The sequence below is a fragment of the Schistocerca serialis genome, chromosome 4 (genome assembly GCF_023864345.2).
Source record: "Schistocerca serialis cubense isolate TAMUIC-IGC-003099 chromosome 4, iqSchSeri2.2, whole genome shotgun sequence".
Classification (NCBI taxonomy): domain Eukaryota; kingdom Metazoa; phylum Arthropoda; class Insecta; order Orthoptera; family Acrididae; genus Schistocerca; species Schistocerca serialis.
The window spans coordinates 566,138,910-566,154,098 of record NC_064641.1 but is presented as its reverse complement, the minus strand read 5'-3'; the positions used below and the strand labels follow the sequence as shown (position 1 = coordinate 566,154,098).

The following is a 15,189-nucleotide window of genomic DNA, read 5'->3' as shown; positions in this document are numbered from 1 at the left end:
CGACTATGGCGGCACGACGGTAATTAACAGACTTTCAACGCGGCTTTGTAACTGGAGCTACATACATGCGACATTCCATCTCGAAAATCGTTAACGAATTAAATATTCTGAGATACACAGCGTCAAGAGTTTGTCGAGAATACCAAATTTCATGAATTCGCTTCGCCACTGGCAATGACCGAGACCAGCGGCGTTTCCGTAGAGTGGTCAGTGCTAACTCACAAGCAACAGTGCGTGAAATGTGTCCAATCAACGTGGGATATACAACTAACGTATCCGTTACGACAGTGCACCGAAATTTGGCGTTAATGGGCTACGGCAGCAGACGACCGACGCAAGCGCCTTTGCAAAAAGTGCCACATCGCCTGCAGAGCGTTCCGGGCTCGTGACCACATTGGTTCGATCCTAGAAGACACGAAAACCGTGGTCTGGACAGATGCATCCCGAATTCAGTAGGTAAGAGCTGGTGATATGGTTCGTGTGTAGCTCAGCCCAACGAATCCAATGACTCGAGTTACAGACGAGGTACTGTGCAAGCTGGTGGTGGCTACATCATGATGTGGTCGGTGTTTACATGGAATGGACTTGCTTCTCTGGTCAAATTGAGCCGATCATTACCTAGATATAGTTTAGTCTGGCTGCCAGGAGACCTCGAATCATGAAACGACGCAGTCCTGTTTTCGATTTATGAGGGTCAGCAACTGATAAAAAAAAGGGGCCCCCCAAGGTCGCGATGGCGGCGACACTGTTCCGCCGAGATAATTAGTCCTTTAAGGACAATTATCTGAGCAAGCATCCACGCCAGCAAAAGGTTGCCCGACACATGTTGATAACAGGATTTATTTTAACCGGCTGTATCCGAATTTTAGTACATAAGGAGTATGATTTGGAGCAAAGCACATCATGTGCTCTGAACTGATAACGTCGACATCTACGAGCAGCAGCAGCAAGTGTGTGTGTGTGTAACCTTCTTTCAAGATGTATACTGTAATCTTCGACTGTCAAGGCTTCAAGACATGTGCGAATGAATTTGTTCCTAAGGACTTAGCATTCCAAATGCTGTGCGATGATGGAACAGTGTTTGCCTCTGGAAGTCAGTGTACAACACCGTATTACGAACTTGATATCGAATCAGCAAAATGGTTGGCAGAGAACCATCACCACTACAACATTCAGTTGGAGTCTCGCTGGATAGTGCATTAAACTCCATCAAATCAGTGGTACCAACAAACTGCACTGTACTTGTTAAAGGTACTGAAAAAGTGAAATGGGTAAGAGAGTACTTACCTGACTGCCTAATAACTAATGTGGAGGAGAAAGGCTGCCCTTCACTATATGCTCTACGTAAACTGAATGGTATTGCCAGGTACCAACCAGTATCTGCGAAATTGAATACAAATCTGCTGGTGAAGTGGTACAAAGAGTACTGTTTAAAACATTATGCCGAACAGTGTGGAGTGAAGAGTGTAATGGCCCATCACTGTTAGACAATTGTGAATCGTGTGAAAACTGTGAAGCTTATTTTCATTTCCTAGTATTCAGGCTTTTTTTGTAAATGCTTTAAAATTCCTGATGTGTTGTGTGATGGTGTGCATCTGTGGTATAACTATTAGGAACTAGAAGAAGCAGTTGTTCGTTTGGTATATCTTTAAAACATAACTGTAATTTTTATATAATTCTTTAAAAATAACTGTAATTTTATATAATAAAATTACATTTTATGTTACTGTAATCCAACTGTTATGTTTTCTATCAAAACCTAACCATTTCACAAATGCCTTATTTCCTTTCCTGTACAATACTTTCTCTACTAGATAAGTATTGGGGTATTTTGTTTTGTGTAATTCATGACCATAAAATGCACCAGCAATATTATTTAGTTCAAAATCTTGCAGAGCGTATGTCCTAGGATTTGTTTCTTGGACTCTAATTATCTTAAATATTTCTGTAGACCAATTTGGTGTGTATCCTTTATCAAAAATGGCTTTGTTTTTACTGATTCTTACGAACTCTCCTACTTTAAATTTCTGCTTTGATTTGTCTATGGTACGTATTTTATTATATACTGTGGATAAAAGGTGATTATCATTAAAATCGCAGGGTCGCATCTTGGACTTAATGTAGGCCATATTGGCCGATGCAATAATAAGACGAACCTATTTGCTCTTCATGACGCCGTTAATAGGCGTATAATCATTGGAAATGAAATTTCCTTAGAAGGAGGTGTTATAGAAGTTTTCAAAAATGTTCGTGAAGGAATTGCATGCAACATTCGTGTAAAATATAAAGGAGATGCTATTTTAAGTCGTACTCCATTACTGTTAAATTCTAATTCTCAGCCAATTGTATGTAGTCATCCAGATTTCAACAATGTCCGTGTGAGAACTATTAGGTGGAAAAAGTTTGATGAATTGAAAAATGCAATAAAAAAGCCTTATCCTTTAGCTTTCTTTTCATTGTTGGAAATGTATAATATTCCTTATTAAATAAAAGACAAGAATTTGTACAATGTATAATTTTTATTGTCAATTATTACAACAAATAAAAATAAATTACAATTGTCCTTTGTTCTGTACACGTTCAAATACTTTCTTAACGCCGCAAGCAGCACCTGTGGCGGCAGCAGTTGTCGCGCCTGCCGCTATCGCTATTTGCCCTGAACTTGTAACACCAGCTGTGATAATTGCGGCCCGTCCGTGACACTCTCAGATAACAAGGGCACTGTTTCGCTAGCGGCTTCTATATCTGAACTCTGGTGACCTCGACCACGATTTCGTAGTCTATTTGGGCGGCACCGTGTACGCCAATATTACTTTCCTCTGGCCTTGATTCTGGCACCCGTTCAAATTCAACTGTTTCGCCACTCGTATCCAAATCGTCGTATGCCGGATTATCTCCATACCGTATACGATTAGCAGCATCCTCTCTTTGCACTGTTAGAATATCATACTGCTACGAGAACGATTAATATTTGTTAATGGAATTCTTTCCGCCATTTCAATGTCTTCCTCAGGTCCCGGATATAAAACACCTCCGCGGTATTGTATAGAGCTATGGTTGCCCATGCTTAAATATTGATTTACACAAGACATTTTGCTAACTAGACTAAATAAATTATTACCACCTTTTATATACATTACGTTATCAAACAGCACGTGCCGGGCAACCCTTTGCTGGCGTGGGTGCTTGCTCAGATAATTGTCCTTAAAGGACAAATTATCTCGGCGGGACAGAGACGCCGCCATCGCGACCTCGGGGGGGCCCTTTTTTTTTTATCAGTTGCTGACCCTCGACCTCGAATCATGAAACGACGCAGTCATGTTTTCGATTCATGAGGGTCAGCAACTGATAAAAAAAAGGGGCCCCCCAATGTCGCGATGGCGGCGTCACTGTCCCGCCGAGATAATTTGTCCTTTACGGACAATTATCTGAGCAAGCACCCACGCCAGCAAAAGGTTGCCCGACACGTGCTGTTTGATAACGTAATGTTCACAAAAATCAATTGAATTGTTATGGATGACAATGCGCCATCTCAAGGGGCACAAATCTTCGCGGTTAACTTAGTGAACACCATGACCAATTCGAGAGAATGGTTTGGCCACCCAGACACCCAACATTAATCCAATCGAATATTTATGGGACGTAATCGAGATATCAGTTCATGCACAAAATCCTGCATCGGCAACACTTTCGCACTTACGGACGGCTATAAAGGCGGCATGCCTCAGTATTCGTGCAAAGCATTTCCAACGACTTGTTGAACACATGTCACGTCGAGTTGCTGCACTATGCCAAACAGAAGGAGTTGTGACACGATTTTAGGAGGTATCCCACGGTTTTTGTCATGTCATTGTAGCTTATCAGAAATCATAACATTATAATAAAGGCTGTATGAAAAAGGGCCATCAGATTTGTTACGTCTATATTTCTGAAACTAATAAACATATTCAATCAGTTTTGTTTTTCGATGAACGAGAAACTCAAAACAATTTTCCTTGCCTTTTCGTAGGTGTTAAATATGTCTTCTTGTGATGTACGGCATATGTCAATGAGGTATTGAAATTATTCCCAACTGTAGCGATCATGTCTTAAGTACTGCTTCCGCTACTGCTGTCGTAGGATATCTCAGTTTATTGATTGTTATTGTCACGGAGGCACATAGAGTCTTTTATAAACCTCCACAAGAAATAATTGCATACTGTCAGATCCGGTGACCTTGGAGGCCGGTAATCAAAGACTTAAATACGTGATCAGTACGACCGATCCATCGTTCAGTAATCCTTTGATTTGAAAATTCCCGCACTTCCAGATTCCAGTGTGGCGGTGCCCCAACCTGTTGGTAAATAAAGTCGTTCAAATCAGACTCCAACTGTGTGAAAAAAAGTTCTCAAGCATATAAAGATATGTGCTCCCTGTAACAGTGTTATCGGATAAGAAAATAGACCATACACCTTATCCCGCGTAGTGGCCCAAGACACATTAAATTTTGTGGAGTCCCTCTCATGTTGTTCAGTTTCATGTGGTTGTTCTATTCCCCATATTCTCATAATATTGCGGTTCACCTTTCCATTTAAATGGAATGTTGCCTCGTCACTAAACACTAAGCGTGGAAGAAAACCGTCATCCTTCATCGTATCAAAAACTAAATTACAGAACTTCAAACTTTGTTGTTTGTCACCTTCGCGAAAAGCTTTCAGTGGCTGAATTTCGTATGGTTTCATCCGTAAACGTCGACAAAAGAAACGCCAGAAGGACATTAGGGGCATGTAGAGCTGTCGAGCTATGCGGCGAACGGATTTCTGCGGACTCCGTATGAAGCTAAGGCTGACGCGTTCGACGGCTGTGTCAGACACTCCGGACGGCCCGGCGATTTGCCTTTGCACAAACAACCTGTTTCTCGGAATTGTTCATGACATCGTCTAATTCTGTGTGATGTAGGAGGATCCACGACATACCTAGTACGAAAGTCGCGCTGAACATTTGTTACTGACCATCACCGCGAAAAACGCAGAACACAGAACGTTTTGTCTTGTCCCGGCACCATTTTTACTAGAACTGAAATGGGCGCAAACTGCTGCTAACTGGCGCGAACCATGTAAAACTGGAGAGTTTGCTCTTTCCAACAGTACGTTGTTCACGCACATACCTCAAATAACATAATAGTTATGACTGTTTTTTAAATCGGATGTTTATTTTTGATACAACCTATATTATCTTCTCACCTGCGTACACTGGAGTGGTAAGAATCCTGTTGTAACCGCTACTAATTTCTGTCACACCACAATGTCCTAGCCGTATCGTTGCGCCATCAGAGTTGCCTCAGTCACTGTCTGTCTAGTGATAACTGTGGCTGGACAGAGTGGCCATGCGGTTCTATGCGCTACAGTCTGGAGCCGCGTGACCGCTGCGGTCGCAGGTTCGAATCCTGCCTCGGGCATGGATGTGTGTGTTGTCCTTAGGTTAGTTAGGTTCAAGTAGTTCTAAGTTCTAGGGGACTGATGACCTCAGCAGTTAACTCCCATAGTTCTCAGAGCCATTTGAACCATTTGATAACTGTGACGCCTGGAGTAACAGCGCTGTGCCACTCCAAAACATTGGAGGAACGTGACCTTTCTCCAGGTCGCCGCCATGGTCACCAATGATGGTCTTCTGGGGTAGCAGAGAACTGGAATTCGTTGGTGAACACAGTACAAGGCCATTTATCGGCGTTACCAGTGGTGCATGATGACATGGTGTGGCAGGGAGTCCATTACCTGTTCTCGACAATGATAATGTCCGGTTTGTGGGTCATCAACGCCCGTACGAAGTCCCAATTTTTACTAGTCCAATTTTTATACAATCAAATCTAGCCACTGTCAAGAATGGTGATGACGGTGATAATGAAATGGTGAGGATATCACAAACACCAAGGCCCCGGGCAGAGAAAATTCCCAACCCCGCCGGGAATCGAACCCGGGACCCCGTGATCTAGAGGCATAACCGTTCTCGGATGATAGGCGCAGATGTGAAGGGCTAACGATATTCCTGGTGAACAGTATAGTAGCTCCACCTTGTGGGGGGCCACACATATTCTGCTGGAACCTTTATGACGAGTTTGTCCTCCCTCGTGTTCCAAAGGAGTCCAAGGTCGGGCCACTGCTGCATCAAAGTGACACACAAATCTGAATATTCCGCGTTTCGACCGTCTGGCAATCTTGAAAATTCCCTTAGGTAAAATAACGCCATCTCAGGCGACTATGTGACATTTCTATGACCTTCACGCCACGTAAAAGTGTATACATTGCCAGGCCTAGTAACAGCACTAAACATGAGCAACACTAATGCTCTCTGATGGCCGTTCTATCTGCAACAAAGAACTGCAACTCTAATCACGTACATTACCCGCTGATGATGTTCACCTGTAGGAAGTTGCATTGACATCCGTCCAAGTCTTCTGAACGCTTCGCTTATTTTGTTAGGCAATGTATCTAGGATCTCTGTGCTTAGAATAGTGCATAAAGAATTGCATCGTGGATGTGACTAAGCTTTGCTTATCTAGTACTAACGGGAGAAAATGCAGTATGAAATTATGGGGAGAGGAAATAGAGCAAGTGAATAACTTCAGTTACTTGGGAAGTGTTATAATGGATGATATGTATTGCTCAACAGAAATTGGGAAAAGTATTTCAATGGCAAAAGAAGCAGTCAATATGAAACAGAAATTACTTTGTGGACCACTAAACAAAGATCTGAGGAGAAGACTTGCCAAATGTTACATCTGGAGCGTTGCACTATATGGTGCGAAGACCTGGATATTGAGGATGGAAGATGAAAGAAGAGTGGAGGCACTAGAGGTGTGGATATGGAGAAGAATGGAAAAAGTGTAATGGGAAGATACAGTAAGAAATGAAGAAGTATTAAGAAGAGTTGGAGAAGAAAGAAACATGCTGAAACTCATCAGAAAGAGAAAATGGAATAGGATTGGACATTGTTTGAGGAGGGACTGTTTACTGAAGCACGGAAAAGAAGGAATGGTGGAGGGAAAAGGGGGAAGAGGAAAAAGAAGATACCAAATGCTGCACAATATCAAAGGAGGCAACTATTCAGGAATGAAAAGACTGGCTATGGACAGACAAAAGTGGAAGAGGCTTAACCCATGACAAGAGATGCCGTTAGGCAGAATAACATACATACATACATACATACATCTAGTACTCCCTGCAAGAGAAATAAGGCTTCATTTCATGCTGTACAGGAAGTGGAAGAGGGTTAACCCATGACAAGACGTGCCATAAGGCAGAATACCACACATACATACATTTGGGAGTGCCAGCAAGAGAAATAAGACTGCATTTCATGCTGTACAGGAAGTACCTCTGAAAGTTAAGAACCAACATATACAATAGATGTACTCTTATTGGTTTCATGTGATATCTCTCTATAGACCGACAAATGCAACATATTACCGTCAAATGACGCCGATCAACACGAAATGGTGAGTTTAAAATTAAGTTTCTGCTAACGAGAGATAGTAACATTTAATCATACATCATAGTAATTGAGAACTAACCTTAAATCAGCATAGCAGAAGACTGGTTTGGTTCAAGTCAGCCGTATTCCTGTTAATGCTAAGTAACCAACAAGAAAACCAAATGTACCATGACAATATGCTAGTACAAATATGCGTTTTCCCTTCACCTGCGGGATTATTATTTTATAAATCAAGATGTATTTAATAAGCTCAGTGATACATGTTATTATAACATCATTTCTCGGGGTTCAAATGGTTCAAATGGCTCTGAGCACTATGGGACTTAACATCTGAGGTCATCAGTCCCCTAGAACTTAGAACTACTTAAACCTAACTAACCTAAGAACATCACACACAATCATACCCGAGGCAGGATTCGAACCTGCGACCGTAGCAGTGACGTGGTTCCGGACTGAAGCGCCTAGAACCGCACGGCCACCGCGGACGGCATTTCTCGGGGCATCCGATAAAATGTGTTATAGCAGAAAGAAAAGATTCTTTTTCTGTTTCATTTCTTCCCATGTGTCCCCGATTATTTTATCAACAAACAGTTGTACCTGATAAATTCATATTAATCACACAGTTTCAACTTTTCCCTCAGTTCCGGATTTCAAAATAGTGTAATAGCTTTCCTTGTAAACCCATGCCGAGTGAATATTGTTGTTGTTGTTGTTGTTGTGGTCTTCAGTCCTGACTCTGGTTTGATGCAGCTCTCCATGCTACTCTATCCTGTGCAAGCCTCTTCATCTCCCAGTACCTACTGCAACCTACATCCTTCTGAATCTGTTTAGTGTATTCATCTCTCGGTCTCCCTCAACGATTTTTACCCTCCACACTGCCCTCCAATACTAAATTGGTGATCCCTTGATGCCTCAGAACATGTCCTACCAACCGATCCCGTCTTCTGGTCAAGTTGTGCCACAAACTTCTCTTCTCCCCAATTCTATTCAATATCTCGTCATTAGTTATGTGATCTACCCATCTAATCTTCAGCATTCTTCTGTAGCACCTCATTTCGAAAGCTTCTATTCTCTTCTTGTCCAAACTAGTTATCGTCCATGTTTCACTTCCATACATGGCTACACTCCATACAAATACGTTCAGAAACGACTTCCTGACACTTAAATCTATACTCGATGTTAACAAATTTCTCTTCTTCAGAGACGATTTCCTTGCCATTGCCAGTCTACATTTTGTATCCTCTCTACCTCGACCATCATCAGTTATTTTACAACCTAAATAGCAAAACTCCTTTACTACTTTAAGTGTCTCATTTCCTAATCTAATTCCCTCAGCATCACCAGATATAATTTGACTACATTCCATTATCCTCGTTTTGCTTTTGTTGATGTTAATCTTATATCCTCCTTTCAAGACACTGTCCATTCCGTTCAACTGCTCTTCCAAGTCCTTTGCTGTCTCTGACAGAATTACAATGTCATCGGCGAACCTCAAAGTTTTTACTTCTTCTCCATGAATTTTAATACCTACTCCGAATTTTTCTTTTGTTTCCTTTACTGGTTGCTCATTATAGGAGGGGCGTTCAGAAAGTAAGCTCCGATCGGTCGCGAAATGGAAACGACTATGAAAATCCGATAAAGCTTTGCACAGATGTGTTGGGTAGTGTCTCTAGTATAACCCCAGTTAGCATCACGTCGCTCTTCTCATTTCTGAGCTCGCAGTGGGTGCGTAAAGATGTCTAGAAAATAGTGTCTGCCGCCAAGTACGAGGGCCTGGTGAGAAATTTCGCCTTAAGCTATGCAGCTAACATTACATAACTGTCGTGCTGTTTCTTCTTCAAGACAATTCTCAGCCGCATTCTGCAGGGGCAATGAAGATGCTCCTGCATCGTTTTCAAATGGAAATGTGAGATTACCCACAATACAGTCCGCAATTGTCTCCCCCTGATTTTCATCTCTGGTCACATGAACCGCTGTCTTTGAAGACAACATTTTGACATAGACAACGAGGTGTAGGCCAGCGTGGAGAATTGGCGGAAAGCATTGGCGGCTGCCTTCTATGATGAGGCTATTGAAAAGTTGGTACAACGCTATGACAAAAGTCTAAGTCAGAACGGCGACTACGTAGAGAAGTAGCTGAAAGGTGTAGCTAATTGTTACAAGTAAAACATTTCTGATGTTCACTGTGGTTTCAATTTGGCAATCAATCGGAGCTTACTTTCTGAACAGGCCTCGTACATATTGAATAACATCGGGGAGAGGCTACAACCCTGTCTCACTCCTTTCCCAACCACTGCTTCCCTTTCATGCCCCTCGACTCTTATAACTGCCATCTGATTTCTGTACAAATTGTAAATAGCCTTTCGCTCCCTGCATTTTATACCTGCCACCTGCAGAATTTGAAAGAGAGTATTCCAGTTAACATTGTCAAAAGCTTTCTCTAAGTCTACAAATGCTAGAAACGTAGGTTTGCCTTTTCTTAATCTTTCTTCTAAGATAAGTCGTAAGGTTAGTATTGCTCACGTGTTCCAACATTTCTACGGATTCCAAACTGATCATCCCCGATGTCCGATTCTACCAGTTTTTCCATTCGTCTGTTAAGAATTCGCGTTTGTATTTTGCAGCTGTGACTTATTAAATTGACAGTTCGGTAATTTTCACATCTGTGAACACCTGCTTTCTTTGGGATTGGAATTATTATATTCTTCTTGAAGTCTGAGGGTATTTCGCCTGTCTCATACATCTTGCTCACCAGATGGTAGAGTTCTGTCATGACTGGCTCTCCCAATGCCATCAGTAGTTCTAATGGAATGTTGTCTACTCCCGGGGCCTTGTTTCGACTCAGGTCTTTCAGTGCTCTGTCAAACTCTTCACGCAGTATCTTATCTCCCATTTCATCTTCATCTACATCCTCTTCCATTTCCATAATATTGTCCTCAAGTACATCGCCCTTGTATAAACCCTCTATATACTCCTTCCACTTTTCTGCCTTCCCTTCTTTGCTTAGAACTGGGTTGCCATCTGAGCTCTTGATATTCATACAAGTGGTTCTCTTCTCTCCAAATGTCTCTTTAATTTTCCTGCAGGCAGTATCTATCTTACCCCTAGTGAGACAAGCCTCTGCATCCTTACATTTGTCCTCTAGCCATCCCTGCTTAGTCATTTTGCACTTCCTGTCGATCTCATTTTTGAGACGTTTGTACTCCTTTTTGCCTGCTTCATTTACTGCATTTTTATATTTTCTCCTTTCATCAATTAAATTCAATATTTCTTCTGTTACCCAAGGATTTCTATTAGCCCTCGCCTTTTTACCTACTTGATCGTCTGCTGCCTTCACTACTTCATCTATCAGTGCTACCCATTCTTCTTCTACTGTATTTCTTTCCCAAATTCCTGTCAATTGTTCCCTTATGCTCTCCCTGAAACTCTCTACAACCTCTGGTTCTTTCAGTTTATCCAGGTCCCATCTCCTTAGATTCCCACCTTTTTGCAGTTTCTCCAGTTTCAATCTGCAGTTCATAACCAATAGATTGTGGTCAGAATCCACATCTGCCCCTGCAAATTTCTTACAATTTAAAACCTGGTTCCTAAATCTCTGTCTTACCATTATATAATCTATCTGATACCTTTTAGTATCTCCAGGATTCTTCCAGGTATACAACCTTCTTTTATGATTCTTGAACCAAGTGTTATCTATGATTACATTATGCTCTGTGCAAAATTCTACAAGGCGGCTTCCTCTTTCATTTCTTCCCCCCAACCCATATTCACCCACTATGTTTCCTTCTCTCCCTTTTCCTACTGACGAATTCCAGTCACCCACGACTATTAAATTTTCGTCTCCCTTCACTACCTGAATAATTTCTTTTGTCTCGTCATTCATTTCATCTATTTCTTCATCATCTGCAGAGCTAGTTGGCATATAAACTTGTACTACTGTAGTAGGCATGGGCTTTGTGTCTATCTTGGCCACAATAATGCGTTCACTATGCTGTTTGTAGTAGCTAACCCGCACTCCTATTTTTTTATTCATTATTAAACCTACTCCTGCATTACCCCTATTTGATTTTGTATTTGTAACCCTGTAATCACCTGACCAAAAGTCTTGTTCCTCCTGCCACCGAACTTCACTAAGTCCCACTATATCTAACTTTAACTTATCCATTTTCCTTTTTAAATTTTCTAACCTACCTGCCCGATTAAGGGATCTGACATTCCACGCTCCGATCCGTAGAACGCCAGTTTTCTTTCTGCTGATAACGACGTCCTCTTGAGTAGTCCCCGCCCGGAGATCCGAATGGGGGACTATTTTACCTCCGGAATATTTTACCCAAGAGGACGCCATCATCATTTAATCATACAGTAAAGCTGCATGTCCTCGGGAGAAATTATGGCTGTAGTTTCCCCTTGCTTTCAGCCGTTCGCAGTACCAGCACAGCAAGGCTGTTTTGGTTAATGTTACAAGGCCAGATCAGTCAATCATCCAGACTGTTGCCCCTGCAACTACTGAAAAGGCTGCTGCCCCTCTTCAGGAACCACATGTTTGTCTGGCCTCTCAACAGATACCCCTCCGTTGTGGTTGCACCTACGGTACGGCCATCTGTATCGCTGAGGCACGCAAGCTTCCCCACCAACGGCAAGGTTCATGGTTCATGGAGGGAGAGTGAATATTATACAATCACAAACTGTTTCCACCTCCCTCACATTATAAAAATTTTTGTATTCTTATTACAGTGCTCAAAATTAAATTTGGGCAGTGGAAAAGAGTGTGGTGAAAAACGATGGTCCTGTAAATATTTATGGTAAATTTCATTTTTAAGGAACAGAAAGTTTAACACATTTTATGTTAGGTACACCTAAGAGCCAGTTTATTATCTTATTGGATTAATGTGAGTACTTGGTGACACGTTATTATATGCTAAAACTCAAATGTTTTCATTTGCTTCATTACTGAAAATGTTTTTTTTTTTTTTTTTTTTACGAAAAACGTATTACTGTAATGTCTCAAATTATGATTGTCAATGAAAGAAAATTTCTGCTCCTATAAACTTCATTTAGAGCTACAAAAATCGATTTAACTCTTCTTAAACCTAAAGGAGTCTCGGGTCTACAAAGGAAATGATCTATGACTGCTATGGCTGTTTCTCAAGAGAGACATGTTTTCTCCTTTCCTCCTTGTTTCTAGGTGTTCAGCTTCTGTTACAAAAATTAAAAAAAAATCACCAATCACTTGACTGTAGTGTTGTGTACGGTGGCTAATCAAATAAGTTCCTGATTCTGCCTATTAGATTTTCAGGTTGAGAAGCAGATCGTTTCGCTTCCTGATTTTTACGTTAATAATATTTTTTTTTAAAGCAATATTGCTCTTTAAACTCTCTTGGGCATTAACAAATATTTATGAGGCAGATATAATGATATTTGTGAATATAAACAGGACAGCCATTGAACTACCATAAGGATATACTCGGCCTCATTAATTACTATGTAGTATGGCTATAAAACCCGGTAGAAGCCGACCCCGGGGAAGAGCAGTTTGGATTCTGTAGATATATTGGAACACGTGAGGCAATACTAACCTTACGACTTGTTTTAGATGGCAGATTAAGGAAATGCAAACCTACGTTTCTAGCATTTGTAGACTTACAGAAAGCTTTTGACAATGTTGACTGAAATACTCTCTTTCAAATTCTGAAGGTGGCAGGGGTCAAACACAGGGAGCGAAAGGCTATTTACAATTTGTACAGAAACCAGATGGCAGTTATAAGAGTCGAGGGGCATGAAAGGTAAGCAGTGGTTGGTAAGGGAGTGAGACTGGGTTATAGCCTCTCCCCGATGTTATTCCATCTCCCCGATGGAAACAAAAGAAAAATTCGGTGTAAGTATTAAAATCCACGGAGAAGAAATAAAAAATTTGAGGTTCTCACACGACATTGTTATTCGGTCAGAGACAGCAAAGAACTTGGAAGAGCAGTTTAACGGAATGGACAGTGTCTTGAAAGAAGGATATAAGATGAACATCAACAAAAGCAAAACGAGGATAATGGAATGTAGTTTAATTAAGTCGGGTGATGCTGAGGGAATTAGATTAGGAAATGAGTCACTTAAAGTAGTAAAGGAGTTTTGCTATTTGGGGAGCAAAATAACTGATGATAGTCGAAGTAGAGAAGATATAAAATGTAGACTGGCAATGGCAAGGAAAGCGTTTCTGATGAAGAGAAATTTGTTAACATCGAGAATAGATTTAAGTGTCAGGAAGTCGTTTCTGAAAGTATTTGTATGGAGTGTAGCCATGTATGGAAGTGAAACATGGACGATAAATAGTTTGGACAAGAAGAGAATAGAAACTTTCGAAATGTGATGCTACAGAAGAATGCTGAAGATTATATGGGTAGATCACATAACTAATGAGGAGGTATTGAATAGAACTGGGGAGAAGAGGAGCTTGTGGCACAATTTGACTAGAAGAAGGGATCGGTTGGTAGGACATGTTCTGAGGCATCAAGGGATCACAAATTTAGCACTGGAGGGCAGCGTGGAGGGTAAAAATCGTAGAGGGAGACCAAGAGATGAATACACTAAGCAGATTCAGAAGGATGTAGGTTGCAGTAAGTACTGGGAGATAAAGAAGCTTGCACAGGATAGGGTCGCACTGAAGACCACAACAACAACAACAACAACAACAACAACATGGCTAATATCGTGTAATCGGTACCGAGACTAAAATTTCTGTAATAGTTTTCTCAAGAATAGCACAAAATGAAACAATATTCGATATTCTGAGTTTACCATCTGAATAATCAATACTTGTGGAATATTTTATTCGGCACTAAATTATGTGACGTTAACGTCCTTGTCACAGTGGCAACAACGGTTCCCGTCGGATCACCGACTTTAAACGCTATCGGGCTTGGTTAGCACATGGATGGGTGACCGTTTGGGTCTGTCGAGTGCTTTTGGTAAGCGGGGTGTACTTAGCTCGTGTCAGGCCAATTGAGGAGCTACTTAATTGAGGAGTAGCGGCTCCGCTCACGAAAACTGACAACGGGTGGTGGAGCGGTATGCTGGCCATATGCCCCTCCAAATCCCCATCCTTTGAAGCCTCTCGGCTGACATGGTGGCAGGTTGGTATGGGTAGGGGTACCGAGGCCTGTTACGACGTGTTGGTAGTAGTAGCAGTAATAGTAGTTAAGGATAAGACATTACATTCCTAAAATTGTATCAGCATTATTTTGTGAAATACATATTACACAGCTACCAATTTCGCGTGGTATGATCATAAAATATCGTTTTTTCCTATAATGAAAGATTACATACGACTACATGTTGAGTGTATACGCTTGAGGCCTCGCCTTCTTTCGTACACGTTCTCGGTCGTTCGCATATGTGTCCGTGCGATCGCGCTTAGGTGCGCACGTGTGTGTATGTGTGTGTGTGAGAGAGAGAGGGAGGTGGGTGCGTGGTTGTGTGCATGTGTGTTCTTCACTTGTATTTGACGCACATTCTCAAACAGAATGTCATTTCAGATTTTCCTTAATTTTGCCTTCCCTCTGTCCGTCTGAAGGGTGACTGGGAACGTGGCTCCTTGCAACTTCTCTCTCATCCTCGGCGCTGAAGAGCACGATGAAAGGACGTCGTTTTGCAATCACCGATGAGATAAAAACAAATCGGTAAAGCAACTGAGAGCCATAAATAAATGTGAATTCCTGAATTGCTTCCAAG

General features: G+C 41.5%; 1 protein-coding gene across 1 annotated transcript in view; it reads left to right on the top strand.

Moving 5' to 3' along the window:
* LOC126474610 (metabotropic glutamate receptor 2-like) overlaps nt 1–15,189 on the top strand; it is a 91,946-nt gene that overhangs the window by 22,087 nt on the left and 54,670 nt on the right. The window lies entirely within an intron of this gene.